Below are 19,468 nucleotides of genomic sequence, written 5' to 3' on the forward strand. Positions count from 1 at the left end.
TTCATATTGTGCAGCACTTTGTCCATTAAGGTAGAAACTACTGCAGAAGTGAAGTGTATTTCAATTCCTAGATCAAACACATTTAAATAACAAAATCTGCCCCAGGTTGAGAAATTAATAAGCTAATGACAGGCCTTTTTTTTTTTACTGATAGGTTAAAAAATAATATCCATGCCCTGTATAAATAAAGGAGCTTGTGACTCTGCTCAGGATGAAAATAGAAAAAACGAAATACCTCTTTGGCAGGTAAAGTTAGAAGGTAAAATTCATACCCGGTACAGCAACAAAAGACCAAAAAAACTAAAAGCTTGAGATTTTTCAGTGAGTATGTCCAGGGGGAATGAAAGTCCTCAGGCAAATGAAACACGAGCAGACAGCTGAGCGTGTCAAAGACTGTCTAGTCAGTCAGAAAACTTCCGCAGAGGGAAGGTACACTTTGGGATTACAGGCACAGCTCTGAAAAGATCAGCTGGGTGCATAGAAAGAGAATCTGTGCTCTGTTTCTTGTGTGGCAGCAGCTCTGCAGACTTCTGATTATTTTCTGTCTCTGTGTAACAAACCTCCAGGGACAGCAAAGGGCCTGGAGCGAAGCGTAGTGAATGTGGAGGATAATGTGATAGAAAATGAATTGTCTCGGGTGGTTGGCTTTGTCTCTTAAGGAGGAACGGCATTCCAATATTGTTTTTTCACGACAAGTCCAAAACCAAATACTGCAAATAGAAGACTTCTCTAAATCCCAGGTTCAGTAAATGTGATCATTCTCTATTTCACCCAGATAGTTAGTGAAATTACTTTACAGCTAATTTCTTAAGGGCAAATTTGAACCAAGTGTCTTAAAAATACTTTTCTATGCAAATAACTTGTAAGAGTGCACAGTGAGCAAGACAGAACAACAGGGCCCCTTGTCCCTGAACATGGCCTGTCAGGCAGCCTCCTACACAGGCTGCACACATTTTCTGTGGCATTTAAACCTGATACACAAATAATTGTTATAAGTTATAAATAGTGTTTAAAATGTTAAGGTTCTGTAGTGTATATACTGAGTCTAAGGGTTAATGTATATTGAGTGGGTTGGTAGAGCTCAATGGAACTCCAACAGGGTGAGCACGACCCTGACTTTTGTTACAACAACCCACTCACTATACATTAAACCCCCTATTGTCTTTCTGTGTGTGTTTAAAAAATAAACTCATGATAATGTCAGATAAAAAACTAGCCTTAAACGTTTCTTTTATTTCCCTCATGTTTCTGTCTTTTATCTTACTCTTTTTGGAATGAGTTTAAACATTTGTACTCAAGTGGATCTGCTTCATTGACTATTTGCATCCTCAGGCAAAGTTTGTATCGAGTAGTGTCTTCCTTTAGATTTTTAAACCATTGTTTAACTAGCTTTGTGCTATTTTGTTTTTTGATTATACTTTCATTGTCTCATTATTTCCACATCATGTTTCCTTATCTTACACTGGTATTCTGCACAGATGATTTATCAAATTCTAAGCACTTTTTAAAAAGTCCAGTGAGGGGACACCCTGCAGGATATCCATATGCTGGAGTTAATGTATATGTGTATGTGTCCTTGAGTCGTTTTATTATTATTTTTTTTACATGTTTCACTACTCTTAACCTCCTGGATGAACATGGTATCCAAGGCCGTACAACATATAGTAGGTTTAATCTTTTCACAAACATATTGCACTGACAAAGTCAAAGCCAGATGTTAAGATGGAGGCTCCACAGCATACTGTTCAGTGACCAAAATACACAGAGTGAGGAGGTCACCATCTGAAAACCTTGAAAAGAGAGATTAAATGACTAAAGGATTACTTGTAGAAGCGCATGGACGCAGAGATACAGTTATAAGATACAAAGAAAGAGCTTCAGAAGAGCTCTCCTGCCCTCAGAGATGCTGCCTCCGTCACCTTAAAGCAAAGGCTTTGACACTGTCAAATTCCTTTGGGGCTCCTTTGAAATGCAGGAAAAAAACTGTACAATGGAATGTGTGCGCACAAAGGTTGAAGCAAAAGAATGGATGATTTTGATGTAGCAGATCTGAACCTGCAGGTCAGGTTGCAAGAAGGATATTCCCCTTTGATTTCCCTATAGCGTCCAAGATTCTTTTTAACACCTGGAGGAAAATATTATAGATCTGAGGATACTTCTTTGGCTGTTTCTCACACTTGCTGATGGTGGCAGTTGCTGCAGGTGGAAGAAATGTTAGTGGCAGTTGCTGCAGGTGGAAGAAATGTTATTTTTCCATTTGCCTTTCTTATTAAAACTTTCATTCAAGTAACTGGAGAGGCTGTCAGCACTGGTGTCCTGTTAGAGGATAGATAAAGTCACTATACATTGAAAGTCTGTGATAAGGTGCAGAGGACAGGGCTTTAAACAAGTTCTGGTCATTAATCTTTCAAAACATTTGATAAAATGCCAGTAACAGCATGCAGATAACTTTAAAAAATATCACAGCGAGGTTGTTACCCTCACATCTTCTACATCTTTTTGCAATAACCGCAAGCTCATGTTTCGAGGGGTGGTTCCATTACAAAAGACAATACAACCAACTTAATCAAGCATCACGCCCAAAAAAGCAACAAGGTCTACCAAACAATAGGCAGCAAAATGAAGCAGTTAACTCTGTCAGCTGCAGAGATGCGAGAAACTTATCAGTGACGGTTTGAAAGTGTCAGACAAGGGTTCTCATACTAATTGTTTAGGATGAGCGACCCCTGCAAGTCCTTAGAAACAAGTGATTCTGCTGCCTGGTTGAACACCTTGAAACACTGAGCAGTTTGCCATCATGTTAATACTTTTTTGAGACTGCTCTGTCTGAACTCTTTGAGAACATGTGCAAACAGAGTTAAATTGTGTAACTGTAATGAGCTCCACCACAGGAATCTAGAGCTCTGACGTTTGCCTATTGTCACGTTTAATAGTAAGCTAGTTTGACATGAGCTACATGTCACATTGTGCTGTGCTATGAGTGACAGACTTCCGGATCATACTCACCAGTGACTCTGAGGAACAGCCTCAGAGTGGGGTATTCTGTTGAGTAGTGTCATTTTTGTCAGAGACAATTCTGGCAACATGAAATAAGCCATGGACAACATGGAAGTGCATAATATAGCTTATTATGCTGCAGACAGACTGTGAGCAGATTCACTTTATTTATATGTATTCATTTCATCTCATTTAACTAAGTTAGAAAAGATATGTTACATGTTGCCCCTGTTTCCTAGTCTCCTCCTTACTGAGATAAATACACGTTATTACTTGTGTTGGATTCGACCCAGTATCGGCAATATCCAATACAGGTTTCGGCCTGGGTGTAGTATCAAGACTTAAAAAATTGGCTCCCTTTTTGGTTGGGATCTAACTTGTAAAAAAAACACCAACACATTAAAGCATTTATGGAAAAAAAATGTACCAAGAAGCATTAAAACATTAACATGTTTCTTTACTAATGCAGTTACAGCCTACCATAGCTATGAGAAGGGAAACTGATCCAGATCAAGATAATAAACCCCGATTTGAATTAATTTGAGGCTCTCTGTCATCTATGTTGTTTTCTTGTGCTCAAATTTTACTGTTTTGATTCTTTGTTGACATGTGTTTGAGGCATTTTTAATGAAGAAAATATTAATTCAAAAGAACGAGCTGCTTTGTGTCGAAGCAGAGACTACCAGGAATATACTGTACAAATAAATGGCTTGAGGCTTTAATACATGAGCTAGCTAATTAAATACTTGACTTAATATCACCTAAAATGAGTTTCATTAATGTTTGTATCAATTACTATGATTCTTTGCCTAAAGCACTTATGAGACAGGGTCACCTCAAAGGAATGTCATCTTTCAGCTAGGAGGAAAGGAAAATTAAACCTAGTGAACAGCCCCAGGCCTAATTCTGGTCCTCAAAAAGAAACAACTTGAACCAATTTAAGTGCCATCTTGATACCAACATTGCAGCAAAGGTTTTATTTGAAAAGCAAATACTAGCAGCAGTTGCGAAATTGGAGTTACTTTTTTTAACTTGTAACTAAATTAGTTGGTTAGCTCTCTGTGGTGCTATTGTTTGCTAAGAAATATGTCAGTGGTCCATGAGGTCCATGAGGAAGAATGATTATTTCAATTTGTACGGCTGGTTTCAAGATATGAGGTCATAATTTTGGAGCAATCACCGGATGAAACTGCAGGCTGATCTGAACAGCTTGTTCAAAAAGCCACATGAGAACTCTGCAAGATCAACATGTGATGTTCTCAAATTGTGACATCAGTAGTTGGTGGATCTCCTTAAAATGGCTGATAAAAGAGAATAACAGTAACCGAAAGGTAACAAATGCATGAACAAGGTTTTCAGCATCATTCTGAGATGGGATGTGTCTTATGGTTGTGGTATTGCATAGGTGAAAAAAGATGTTAGGAGTTGAGAGACATATCCAACTAAAAAAGGACTCCCAGACACCTACAGTGGTGCTGGATGCCAGGCTGATACCATCTAAGGCACCTCAAAAATGTCTTTCTGAGTTGTTTGGGACAAAAAAAACCCCAATACTTTCAGTCTTATCTGAGTTAAGCAGCCAAAAAAGCAGCTGAGGTTGATAAGAATAATCAATGGTGGACAGTAACAAAGTCAATTTACTTAAGTACTGTACTTAAGTACATTTTTTGAGCATCTGAATTTATTACTTTTACTCCACTACATTGGAAAGACAAATATACTTTTGACTCCACTGCATTTCTATCAATGCTCTAGTTACTCATTGCTTTTGCCTTGAAGTCAGTTGATACATTTTATTCTCTTCTCTGAAATCAGATCCCAAAGACATAAACTGTTGAGGTACTTGCATGAGGTTTGTCTAAATGGTGTAGCTGTACCTCGGTTGAGCGTAGAGCAAATGAAGAGCAAACGTTATTCAGATCAGTCTGTTCATTTAATTGTGGTTATGATTGCTAAGGCCGAGGAAGATAATGATTCTCTACCTCAGCACCACGGCCATATTGTAAGGACACATTTGAGGTTTTTGTAATAAAGAATAATTTGCATCACAGCCTACAAGAAAATCACCATCTAACATGAGAAAGCATGTCGAGGTCTGTAACTAACGAACTTGTTGTATTCCAGATGAACATTTAAAACTTGTCTGTGGTTGTAGCAACTTAGTTGCCGTTTATATTTCATGGTATATTTTTTAGATATGAAATAATGTTTTCTAGACAAATAAAATGTAGCAGAATGTATATCCATGCATTCTTGACTGCACTCATGCTTTGTGAAAATACATTTTGAGATATTTTAAAAAGTACTTTGAATACTTAATTATTCAGCATAACAATGGAAATGCATGGAGTGTTTCCTCATGATTACATAGAAGATGCAAATATATTGTGAAAATAATCAATGTGAGCACTGATCCTTCTGGGACTTGTTTCTGAACTTGGTGTGCTCAGAAACCTTTTCGTTTATGTGTACAAGCTGAGATCGAACTGATACATAAAACTTAAACCCAGTTAGAATAGTTCCTGTAATGCCCAGTATTTTTTTCTCGTCTCTGAAACAGGATGGGATGGTCAGTCATATTAATAGTTATTATTATAATAATAATAGTAATATGTTTATTTATATAGCACTTTTCAAGACAGATGTCACAAAGTGCTTTACAATACACAAGCAAACCATCACAATTCACAACCTGAACAAATCAAAATGAAGACAAAAAATAAAAATAACACGAGCATGGGCACGGCAAGCAACAGTGTACGACAGGTTAAGCATATGCAAGTCTAAAGAAATGGGTTTTAATTTGTATCTTAAAAGTGTCCACTGATCTTAAACTCAGTGGCAGAGAGTTCCAAAGAGTTTGAGCTTCAACAGTATAAGGCACAGTCTCCTCTGGTCTTAAACCTAGAGTTCGGAATGACCAACAAAATCAGATTAGCTGACCTCAGAGACCTGCTTGGAGTGTCAGACTGCAAAAACTCTATAGACTGGTGCCTGTCCATGCAGGGCTTTGAAGGTGAAAATGAGAATCTCAAAATGAATCCAGAAGTTGATGGGAAGCCAGTGTAGACGACAGAATTGGTGTTATATGGGACCTTTTGATGATTTGGTAAGATGATCTGGCAGCAGCATTTTTAACTAATTGTAATCGATTTAGAGGTTTTAGACAAGTGAAGAGGGAATTGCAATAATCTAAGGGTGAGTAAGATTCTTTACTGATAACAGGCTTTAGTAAACCAAGGCTACCATAAGTTTTTGTAGGTGTGTTAATATTCCTGTTTGTTTTCGAGTTTAGTTGTATAAAACATCTGCTATGAAATCCACAATTTTCTTTCCGTATGGCCTTGGGCTGATGAAAGCTCCTTTCTGCTGTAGAAGAGTCCTCAAGGTTCAGGCATGAATTATATTAACACACACACACACACACACACACACACACACACACACACACACACACACACACACACACACACACACACACACACAAACCCCTGATTCATAATAATCCAGGTTTTAATTAAAACATGTCTATTTTTTAGCATACACACATAAAAAGATGCTGCAGTGTTTCATAAACCGGAGGTCAGCACTCAAAATAGGTCATGAACATGCTCTGAGGTTGGATATAAAATTCCATGAAGAAAAAAAACTCCTGAGTTGGAACAAACTGGAAAATCACTTCAGCTGTTAGCTTCTTCTCTGCACTATCATTTCATAGCACTCAAAATTCCACATCGTCTTGTAAATCCTCTTACTTTGTCAATCTGTGATGTTCACCACATTACTGTGATTAACTCAGGGCTATATTTTGTATTTATGTAAACTCACTTTTCCTGCCATGTCTACTGCATTTAGAGATTTTCTTCTATCTCCCAAAGTGATTGTTACACATTAGCTCAAAATAGCTACTCTTGAAAGAAGCATCTGTGCTCTGATTCCAAGGGACGCCTAAACCACTGTTTTTGTTTTGGAGAGCTGAAATCTATTTTAAGCTGTCATGGAAATATCTAAGCTTACTAAAGCTGACAAGAAAAATCTATTTGTGGTGCGCTGTATATGCAATTCCATAGTGGCACAGGCATGCACGTAAGTGGTGTTCAAAACAAAAATGCTCTGGGTTGAAAAAAAAAAAAGGCCAACACTCAGCTTGACAACAAATTCACATCTGTTGTTCAGCCCCAGTTAGTGTTAGGATTTATATGATCACCTTGTTAGAAATGACCACCAGACAAAACCACAGCATTTGAAACAGTGAGGCTATAGTGATTGTAATTTATACGTTATCACTTGCAAGCATATTATCTCACAAATGCTAATCAAAATACTTAATACACTTCACTATGTTGGCACAAGCATGCTAGCTTTAGCTTGAACCATAAATGTCCTCATGAGTAAATTATGTTAGCTTTAGCACGTGAAAAGTTTTAGACAGTAAATGGTATTCTCTCAAACTCTTTTTAATAGTCAACACCTGATGCTGGGGACAAACTCTATTATACTAGTTGCCTTTCTGTTGTTTTTGCTGAACAAATCTCACATTAATCAAAGATCATTGGTGGAAAAGAATCAGGTTGTGCGTTAAAGTTGGGGGGGCTTAACCAAGGCCTTTGTGTGAAGGAAAATGTGATAGGAAGGAAGAGAGTTAATTGGAGCACTAATGACCCACACTGATGAAGCTTCTTTGGACTGTCTGTTAAGTACACAATCGTACAACATTTCCTGTATGACACAAGGGGACATGGTGAACTTTGTGAATTTGTGCAATTGTGGTAATTTAATATTTCATCTTTCGTCAACAAAATGTATTTCATGACTAAGATCCACCAAGTTGAGTTTATTTCCTATAATACTGCAACACAGTTTTCTGATGTACAACATGGAGCACCTCAGGGCCCTGCTCTTGTCCCTCTACTATTTGGTCTTTTTTATTTCACCTGGCTAAATGACACACAATCACAGAATTAAAGTTTGCTGCTGTGATGATGTAACTCAGTTGTGTGCACCTTAAAAGGCCGATGATCATTCCCACATCATTAAGTAAACAGCCAGTTTGTCCACAGTGAGAAACGGGACATGACTTTCTGTAACTAATATCTGATACCACTGAAATGCTAGCTGTTGGCTCTGTTTGACTGCACAGAAATGTGGCATAATGTTAGATCAGAAAAATGTCTAAACAGATAAGGCAAAGATTTTAATGCAAGCCTTTTTACATCTATACTTGACAATGTTAAAACTTAAATCTTTCAAATGGTTCAGGATGCTGCAGCCAAAAATGAAAACAGATCATTTCAGCATCCCTTTGTGAGCTCTCTTTCTATGACAGATTAGACTTTGATCCGGTGGTGCTCTTGTCTTTTTTAAAATTGAGAAAGGGCAAACGGTTCATACCTGTCGGTTCACCTCAAATCTTACATTCTGTCCTGTTTCCTCAGATTCCTGTCTGTCATCAGAGTTAAAAAGAAGTCAGCAGGATACAGGTCCAATCGTTTACCTTTTCCCTTGAATTGTCTCCCCGCTGACATCAGGTAGTCTGTCCCAGCTGAGGGCTTCAAGTTCAAACTTTTAAAACTCATCAGTCACCCTTTACTTTTACTCTTCTTCAGTAAGGTGCCCGTTTTTGACTAGCAAGTGCTCTGTGGTTAACATTATCCATCTGGAGTAGTCTCAATGAATCTATTGAGCTGATGAATAATGCAGATGCTGTGGTTCTAAATCGAGCATCTCTCTAACCCTCTGTTTGTTTGTGTCCCACAAGTCAGCTGTCTGCCTCTCTCTCTCCTTCTGTCTGCTCTCCCTCTCACTAGTTTCTCATCCTTGTGTTTCTTTTTACTCAGACTTAACATTGCTGGACCGTGGGCCATCATGGGAGCTCTCTTCCTCCTCCTGTCTGTCAGTGCTTCATTTCAGAAGTTTGGATCTGGGTCTCTGTCATACAGGAGATTCTACCTTTCAACTACAATGTATGAGTTTGCATCTTTTCTCATTTCCATGTGAACGTGGTTGCCTGAAAGTGTTGTGAGGGAGAGCAGTCTGAACTTTTTTCTGGTTGGCTCGACAGCATACCAGTTCAATTTTTAATGCATATAAATATCACTTATTGCATGTATGTTCTTCCTCAGATAGTTCCTTGTTCCAAGTTAAAGGTTTTCCTGATGGATTTCTTCCTTTTCTAAAAATAGAGAATGAACTTCTAGGATTTTAAAGCCCCTGAGCAGATTTGTAATCTTTGGCATTGGTCTATGCTTGCCACATTACTTGCAGTCTGTTGCAAAGCAACACAGACTGTGACATACAATAATATAATACTACAATACAGTTAATGTTGAATTTCTATTGAGATAACTTCTTCTTTTAACTTTTTATCTCAAGGCCTTCAGACTTTGTATGCATATTTTGTAAGTACTGGCTTTCTATTGGGACTTTCTATTGTGATTTTAGTTATTTCACTATGCCAGCATGAAACACAATGTATTTAGAATAGAATAGCCTTTATTTGTCATTGTAAGATGTACAATGAAATTAGAAGCGCTGCTCCTGAAGGAGCATGTAATAAATAAAATAAAAACAGGTAGAAAAATATACATGGAAGACAATATAACATAAAATATAAAAACAAATGTCCAATATTTACAGTCAGGTAAGGAGGAGAGGTATATTGTTAAATATTGCGCATGAAATGAGATTATTGCACATTTTATTCATGTGACAGCAGCTTACACTTCTGTGACTCCAGTTTTCATGTTGTTGTTGACTATGTAATTTAAACAAAACTGTTGGTACAACCTACTCTATGTTTGTGTGATTTTATCTATTTCTGATTTTAATCTCTATTAACACGTGTGAAAATGATGATTGTAGAGGCTTTAAACATCTCCCAAAACATGAAAAGAATTTTTTGTGTCACAGCCTCTTACCTGGCAACATGCTATAAAGGCACTACACACACTCACAGGTGTTTTTCAGATTTTCTTTCTTATAAGTTCAGTTCAGTCAGACAAATGACGTTTACTTAAGATAAAGTTTATTGCAGCATACAGTATTGTTTTTGTCGTAAGGGCTCTGAACCTCATTACTCCTTTTAGGTTATTTAAATGCAGACACTGAGGAGTAACAAGATAGGACTAACCCTCAGAGCCCGCAGGTAGATGCCGGGGAGGAGGTGGGTACGAAGTTTGCACAGCACTGAGCAGGACAGCAGGAGCACTGGCAGAGACAGGGAGACTTGCAGCTTAAATAGACCACCAAATGAGAGGATGTTGAGATCAGTTGATAGAGAGGATGAAATGTCGGTATGAATCAGCGCAGCTCGAGTTGTCTGCCTGAACTAGCTTGCAGGCGGCGCTCCATGTGAGGTGAGGTCATAACTATATATACTATATACATAGAAGATAACAGAGGTATGATCATCTGTTCAAAAACATGTTAGAACAGTGAAACTGCAAAAAGACGAACTGAAGGATAACTGACAAAATTGCAGATCTGCATCACAGCAAAATGTTTCACTTGTGTATCCCGGTTCTAATTGACACTCTTTGCAAATACACTTCCTATTTGTGTTCAACTTATTTAAGGTGTGGTGTGGCACACTGCTAAAACTCAAAGCCTATCAAGTGTATTCGTCTGATTTTTAGTCAAAGAATCTCACTTCACACAATAGAAGCCTAATTGACCTGACAAGATAGAAAGCTTTTTTTCAGATATTACAAGCCAAAAACTCAGAAGTAATACATTGTTATGAGTAAAACTGGCAGGGAAAATGTCTCACAAAGTTTCTCAAAAGAAGATGTAATACTTACTTCAAGAAACTTTTCAAGTAAAATTTCTGCAGTGCATTTCTATTCTTGCAAACTGTCTGTCATATTCAGAGAAAACATCTTCACTATCGCTCACTCGCTCTCTGTTTGGTGTAAATGCTGGAAAGAAAGTCAATTATTTGCACTAAGCCCCAGTGCTGTTATGAAGTGAACCACACAATAGTCAATAGAAACTTCAGATTGCTCTCTACTATGCCAAGACATGCTCGTTTTTGGTATTAGCTTTTGATGTAAGCTTGACTGGGAGACTCATTGGACCTGACTGTACACAACACCAAGGCCTTAGTTTTAATAGGATGTAAGTTGAATGCAATTTAGTCAGTGGACCAGACCATTAACTGTCAGAAACATGAGGAGATAGTTGGCTTGCTGCAACTTGGCAGAAGTGGTTTTGGTCGGAGGCCTGCATCCAAGATGTGGTCCAAAGCCAACAAGACATGAGTTAAGACTGTGTTTGTAATAGTTAAGACCTGGTGTTCTCTAAAAGGGTGAAAATGGAAGAGAAGTGCTTTGAAGACAGAGACACTAACAGGGTAGATGGACAGCCTGGGAGGCCATGATCGAAAGGAGAGTTAATTGAGAGGATGGATGAAGGGTGTTCACCTTTCCAGCGCAGGTCAGGTGCAGAGGCTACACGGAAACATCCACCCAACATCTCCTTAAGTCTTTTGGGATCAATGGCACAGAGCTGTAGAAGGCTCTCACAGACCTAACGGAGGAGGCAGAACAGAAGAGCTTTTTTCTCTAGAGGGAGGACATGTTGTGGGAAAACAGGGATTGTAGAGCCAGCATCAGAGACATCCCACCACCTCGAAATGTTTCACCATTTAAAGAATGAGTCATCAGTGAAGGATGGCTGCTGGCTGATGACCCTAAAGCTGGAACAGTGGCTTTGTTAGAGGTGTGTCAGGCAAAATGCCAAACAGGCAGACTTACATATGCTTACATTGAGTTGCCAGAACAATCTGTGTAATGAAGTTGTTGTGCTGGCTCTGGGAAGTTATGTGTTAGCTTTGAAGCAACATTTATGTTTGATAATCCTCAATCCCCCTAATCTTTGTTATATTATGTTCCAGGTCATTGTTCGCTCTGGGTCTATGCCATCATATTTGTCAGGACAGCATTTGCACTGGTCAAACTTTAGAGGCGAAAGAAAAGTTGTTTACAATGTACTTTATCACAGGGGTTGTTGAGGAAATAAGTGTTTTTGTGTCAAAGAATTGTCCTGATATTTGAAAATTGTATTAGATTACAATGAGACCAGTCCAATAGGACATACTGCAGATGTGATGAAGGATAACCTGGAGAAAAAAATCAGACTATGAACTTGGCTAATATTGATCACAGGTTCACGTCCATCCATGAAAGCTAGAGTTTGATAAGAACATCTCAACATGTGGTCTTGATTTGATGGGTGTACTTGAGTTCACTAACTGCTGTTTTCTGTCCTACTCTTTTAATGATTTTCTGTCAGTCTTTTTGTTTCTGGGTAAGTGATCAGGTCAGTGATGGAAAGTGATGGGTGTTGAACATTAATTCAGACATCACTCTAGAAGCGTAGTCTATATGTTTGAAGAATGTTTTGAAATGTTCCTTCCCCTCCTGGTTCTCTCCTTATCCCACCTGCCGAGCAGCCTCACTGAGCAGAGGAAAATTCACGGACAACCTCTCTATAAGCACTCAGCCTCTCTACCATCTTTTATCTTTATTCTCAGTTTTTCTTTTCGAGGCAATCATCTTCTGCCATTAACTGGATAAAAGGTAAGAGACAATCAATGAATGAGGCTCTGAAATCCTCACTGGTGAATGCTGTGGCTCTGTGCTTTATTAAGAAGTGTATTTGTTTTGATGTTCAGAGGGCACGTTTCACAACAGTCAGACATCTCTTTTCTCTGACTGTGTTGAAACAAGTTGTTTTAATGATGCATTTGTACCATTAGCTTGAGAGACAAGGGACGTGTCAATGGCGTTCATTGCTTTCACACTGAGGCACCTTGACAGCAGTAAATGTGTATTTGTATGAAGGTGCACTGCACAACTGTGCATCCAAAGAAGCAGTGGGGTTTAGATGGACTTCATCAATAGAGCCTCCAAGTTTTGAGCAATACATACATTCCGAGCTTATTTCAGTGTGCTTGGTCTTTTCCTGCATATGGCCCAGAGTCTTGTTTCTGAGAGATCTGTGAGAAAGTGAAAGTGGTGCAGCTAAAAGCCTATTTCACACATGCATCACTCCTGACAATGTCTAGTAGAAGTGCATTTGTGAACGCAAAGAACTGAATCTGCTCCATCAGACTTTAACAGAGTAGGATGTGTCTGCAAACCCAGAGGCTACAGATTCAGTACTGTAGTTCTGAGACTGCAAAGACCCTTGCTGTTTGTGACATCACCACCTAGTGCATTGAATCATCAAGGACCACATTTTAGTGTCAAGGAAGGAATTGACTTTCCTATCCCAAACCTTAAAGTTGTAACAACACAAGGGTCTTAGAGATGCAGTCCCAGAATTGTGGTCCTGAAACTGGATCCTCCAGCTCTGCAGACACATATTGCTTTAACATGTACACAGTTGGGGTGTTGTGTGGCAGTCGGCGGGGCTGAATGTCCTGAAGTTCAGAGTTATTGGGTGAAAGAGGCCTGGGTTGCTTTAAGTCTATCTATGTGTCCCTTACCAGAGATGGGAGCATGGGTGAGCACTGGTGTTTGTCACAGTGTCTTAAATGACCCAAGTAGACAGCAGTAAAGTTGAATATATCAAATTCCTGCTCAATGTGACTGTAAGAAGAAATATGTGAAAATGTGAAATGTTTTTTTTTTTAAAAGGTGATTTGTAAATCAAAATGAGATTTTGTTGTTTTCAGTGTGTGTTCCTTTCAGAGACCACGCCTGAAATTTCCACTCCAGGCAGCATTTTATCCAACAGTTTATTCCTGTTGTACCCTTTTATACAATGAAATGCCTCATTTTAAATTAGGCTCCTCTCTTTCTCACTCTGTCTCTCTTTTTCTCTCTCACTCACTCTCCACCTCATTACTGCAGCTCCCTGAGGGCATCTTTATCAGTTTGTGACTGCCTTACCTTAGCCCGGTTTTGTCAGATGTTAGAGGGAAGGAGGATGGACAAAGAGATTGGAGGAATATGGAAGGAAAGTAGGAAAGAGGAGTGTAGAAATGAGAGCTATAGGTGGTGCTCGGGGCATAAAGGGAAGATGGGAAACTCTATGCAATAGCAAACACATTCACTGTGGGAGTTTCTGCAGGACTCAATGCCATGGACTGCATGGAAAGAGTGGGGGTGTCTCTCTCCCACTCTCACCTGTCATTGATTCCCTGCTCTCTTTGGGATGACTCTTTTATTTACACACAACTTTATTTATTCATGCTTATTCAGGCTCACGTCGACACTCAGGAGGAGTCAGCCAATTACCCATGCATTATTGACGAGGACGTTGTCGACCCCTCATGGATCTCATCTCCATCTCTCCTCCTCCCCTTCTTCTTCTTTTTGTCCTTCCTTCCTACTCCTCCCTTTATTTCCACTAAAAATTCTCCTTCCTCTTCTCCTTATTCCCTTTTTTATATTCAGTACTCTCTCCTCTTTCAAATTTCTTGTCTCAGCCCCTCTCTTTATGTCCCTGACTCCTTCATCTCTACCAACCTTCCCCTTCTTTTTCTTTTTATTCCCTCTATCTCTTGTTGTTCTTCAGGTCTGTAAGTATTTTACTAAAAACAAAGGGGACTGTCATCTCCATATAAAAGTGTTGACAATAACAGTGATTCACACACACATACACATACAATTTGATCCTACTGTTGCTGTCAGCCCCGGGCCTACATGAAAACAGCATGCATATATGTATTCATATACAGTATGCATGTATACATATATATACATATATATGAGTGCACATTAGCATTAAATCATTTCAGTCCCTTGAGTTTGAGCTCTGCTGATCTTGAGTATCTGCACATTCAAGAAGAATTTCTTCGAGACAGAGAGATAGAGAGATTTGAAGTGCATCAGATCTGAGACAAACAGGAAACAGGCCTGCTCCACCTTGATGTGAAAAGCCCAGCGGGGATCTGACCACATGACAAAAGGAGCGGGATGCATCCTCCTCCTCCACTTCAAGAGGATGTCGGCCTCGTTAAAGAGATGCGCCAGGAAACATGAGAAAGTGCTACAGAGAGATGAGTGTTTATCTGCACATCTGCTGTAGGTGCTTCTACTTCAAAACCCACATAATCACACAAACACACACACACACACGCGCACACACACATGCACACACACGCACACGCACATGCACACGCACACGCACATGCACAATAATTCAAATAAAAGCATCCACTTACTTACACACACAGCAGGGTAGACATAAATATGCATATTCATGTAACTGAACACACCAACACTTTTTCATACATACATACATACATGTTGTTGTATAAAGCTGCACGGGGAAAGTGCAGTGTGCTAGTGTGAAAACTGGAGGAAACCCTTATTAGAGACACAAACAATCAGGCAGGCAAACAAACAAACAAACAAACAAACAAACAAACAAACAAACAAACAAACAAACAAACAAAAAAATGAACAAAGTTTGAGTCAGCAACACTGATGCACAAAAGGTTTGTTGGGAAATTGGACCTCAGAGAAGCGTTGAAAAATCACACAAAGCACAAAGAAAGAGAGGGAGGAGAAGAAAACGAGTAGAAAATTAGAGTTTGGTTTCAGGATGAAAGCTGACGATGTCTTCATGTGTTTACAGAGAGTGTGAATATGTGTGCTGAATATTTGATGGATAAATGTAATGCTCTCCATATACATCATTTGTGTGGGTGCATGACCACAGGTCAATGCATTTTTCAATCATAATCCGAGGACTGTCAGGTTGTGACAAACCCTTTTCCTGTGGGGGTTTATATTTTTTTATAATCACCGGCTCAGTTATTATTCAGCTGTGTACACATCAATCTGTTCCTGTACTGATTAATTATTGTTTAAACAGCATAAATAATGTGCTTGGATGTGGTTCTAATTCAAATTCCTTAACAGCTGACAGAGCAAATAGGACTGATAATAAGCTCATTAATGCGGCTTTGTAGATACGGTCGCCCACACAGCCTGGAAGTAGTGAAGTAAAACAAATGAAAACATGACGGAGATGGGCAAGTGGATGTAGTAAGACAGCGTAGACACACGAGTACAATCACTCTAATTCTCGGTAAAGCATACATTTAAGACATAAGCTTGTGTCTGTCATTTTTTTTTCTTTGGCACATAAAACATCTGTTCCACTAAAAACAGGTGTAAACTTCAATGTTTTACTTCATTAGATGTGATACAAACCTGTATTTACTTGTTACTTTACAGGTTATTATTTTATACTGAACAATTCTTGCCACTTTCAACTTCTAATGTTGATTCTTTCTCATAAAATAAGGGGTTTGAATACTTCAAAAAATAGTTGACTATGTCAATCCATGTTGTCTGACAAAAAGTGAAAACTTCAAAGCTCCTTCTTCCTCCAACCCATAATCACTCAACACAAAGACATTCAAATTGCAATTTAAACTGGTTGATGAAAGCTAACTGATAATTGATATAGCTGCCTGTTAATTTTGTGTCAGTCAATTATCATTGCTTCAGCTGTGTTTTAAAAATGATAAATATCATTTTTGTTACTGATCAATGAAAGTGCAAAATGGCGGCCTCTTTGAATAGGAACCTGCTCCTATGTAGATATAAAAGGCTCAAAGGCTCAATCTTAGTGACCAGAAACAAAGGAACTTTTATATGCAGGTGGGTATACTCTAATTTAAACATGCTTGTATTATATTCCATTTCTAGCAAGTCTGTTGTGCTAAATGCCACTAAATACTACTCACTGCACCTCCATCCTGGGAAAGTGGTACAGCTCTGTGTAAGCATATCACTCTGTGATCTGGTGTGTGTGTGTGTGTGTGTGTGTGTGTGTGTGTGTGTGTGTGTGTGTGTGTGTGTGTTTTTGGGGTCTGTGATCAAGTGTTTCTGTCATATTTTGTTGTCGCTTTGGATAAAAGCGTCTGCTAAATGACATTGTAACATTGTAAGTTGATTGCTTGTTGCGTTTAGTTTTATTAAGTGTTTCCTCCATTCGATATGTCTGCGTCATTGATGCTGTATTTATGTTTTGCATGTATGAAAAAATCAATAATTACTTCTTTGCGCTGAAGAAGCATCAAATGATGTGATGAATACCCTGAAGCAGAAAGCCCGAGTTAACAGAGGAAGTTCATGACCAACTTCAAAAAAGCTATTATCTCCAGCTGAAGTCTCAGGCTTTCTCCAGCCAGCTTAAGGCTGGTTTATACTTTTGTGTCACCCCTACGCAGCAGGGCCTGATCCAGACATGAGCACTACATACTTCTGCCCGCTGAAATGCTTGAGGGCAGTGTGGTCTCTCTGTTAGTCTGTTCACCTGTTTCCGGGCCTCCTACGATCTCTGTTTACTTTTCATAGCGATTTAGAGCGTGTTATGTTAATTTACAACTCTTACATATTGCTGTTTATCATACAGACATGATTTCTGGGAAGAATAGAGAGGAGGAGATTAAATACACGGCCGATGAGCGGGGATCCCAGAAGTGCCGTTATGTGATTCAAGAAGAAATCAAAGTTATTCTATAGACAACTAAAAGCTATAGAAAAGAGGAGCAAATGGATTGCCCTCACTCTTACTATAGATGGCAAGTTTATTCAGTTTAATCTTCACCTCTTGCTTTTGTTTGCCTACAGGTTTTGCTTTGTGTACTTCCCGAGCCTTGAAATCAGGTACGTATATATGTTAAGAAATGTGTGTGTCTGGTAAATTGAAGGTATCTCAGTTGAGTCTAACTGCCCTTCATTAAAGCAGATATCTGTCTGTTGTTCGTAGATATCTACATGTTTGTCATTTTCCCTATCAAAGACTGCCACGTCCCTGGATATTTCGCCTCTCAGTATGACTGAGGGGGCTGGGAGAGTGACGTCAGTGCAAACTCTATTGTCACAATGTGTCATTTGAATCCTGAATGCTAATATCCACAGGTGAGTCAGGTCTCTCAGTAGTAATTCACACTCCTGTTGCCTGCCAACACCTTTCTAACTAACACCAAATTCAAAGTAAATGTCTTGTATCATCAGATGCATGCATGATGAATCATCACCGGCAGCTCTCCTTATTATGAGCCACACAAAGAAATCACTGTTTGCTGCTGTGCACATGAAGCATAATCATCACTGTGGAAGCTGATCCAAACAATAACAGTGGAAATTAAAGATTTGCATGCACACTCCTCTCTGCTGGGGAACAAAAAGCTGAATCACAATGATTGCTTAGTGAGTGTCTTCGTCACAGAGAAGCTCCTTCACACAGAAGGCAGGCGGATGATTTCAGTGAAGGAGGCTTGATTAGGCAGAGACCTTGGTGATCAGACATTTTCTGTTAAAATGCTTTCCCACTGTGAATACACTAGCATCTGAAGCTCAATAGATTTTAACCACATCTTAACGCTATGTGAGGAATATCACTATGATTACAATAATAACTTCTTTTGGCTGACGAATATTCTGCTGGTTTTCAAGCCTTGATGGAGGGATAACAATTCTCGATGAAAATGCATAAACAAATGTGATCCAATAAAGTGGTCCAAAAACCATACTTAATTTCACTTGCTAAACTGTTTGGTGTATGTTTTTCTGTCTGAGCACTCAATCAAAATAAAGCCTGGAAACTCACAGCTAAAAATCTTCCTGCTGGAACAGTAGCCTGAAGGCATTCTGAGACTATTTAGGCACCTGCTGTGCGGTATATCTTCTCCTGCACACGCGCACACACACACACACACACGCGCACACACACACACACGCGCGCACACACACACACACACACGCGCACACACACACACACACACACACACACACACACACACACACACACACACACACACACACAAACACACACACTGTCCTTCAGATTGAAGTCAAGAGGTTCTTTGATGGGGCTCTACACAAACAGGAGATGCAGCTGTTGGAAAAATTCCCCATCTGGTTCACAAGCAGTCATGTGTAAGTTTGAAAGTCACCCTGAGAGCAGCAGATGAAGACTTTGACAGTAAGATAGAGAGCTCTGACTTTATTGTTCAAATTAATATCTGACGGCGGTAATAAAACTATAGGCTACTCTGCCTTCAGTGGCTCAGTTTCAGTACCTGCAGCAACCTTAAACCTCATAAAGCTATGCTTATATTCATTTTGACCTAGTTTGTGTCAGTAATTCACGTCCAGTGTGAGGCAGGCAGTGGTGTGAAGTTCATACAATGTTGTTAAAAAGTAAATGCTGTGTGATTGGGGAGTTGGATGGATGTGATTAGTATTTAACTTCTTAAATTGAGGACATTGATCAAATCCTTTTGCACTGGGAGTCGATGTTGACATTTTCTTTTAAGTATGGTCCACGATCATTTCTTAACCTTGAAGGGATAAATTTGACACATTGCTGAGTGATACTCCTCCCGTGACTTTCTTGAGTCTTCAAGCTCAATACCTGGCAAAAGGACTAATGCACCTAATTAGGAAACACTCTGGTGCATGTGAAATCCAAGCGGCAACCTCCTGCTGCGAGAATTGAA

Source organism: Notolabrus celidotus, chromosome 7, assembly GCF_009762535.1.
Source record: "Notolabrus celidotus isolate fNotCel1 chromosome 7, fNotCel1.pri, whole genome shotgun sequence".
Lineage (NCBI taxonomy): Eukaryota > Metazoa > Chordata > Actinopteri > Labriformes > Labridae > Notolabrus > Notolabrus celidotus.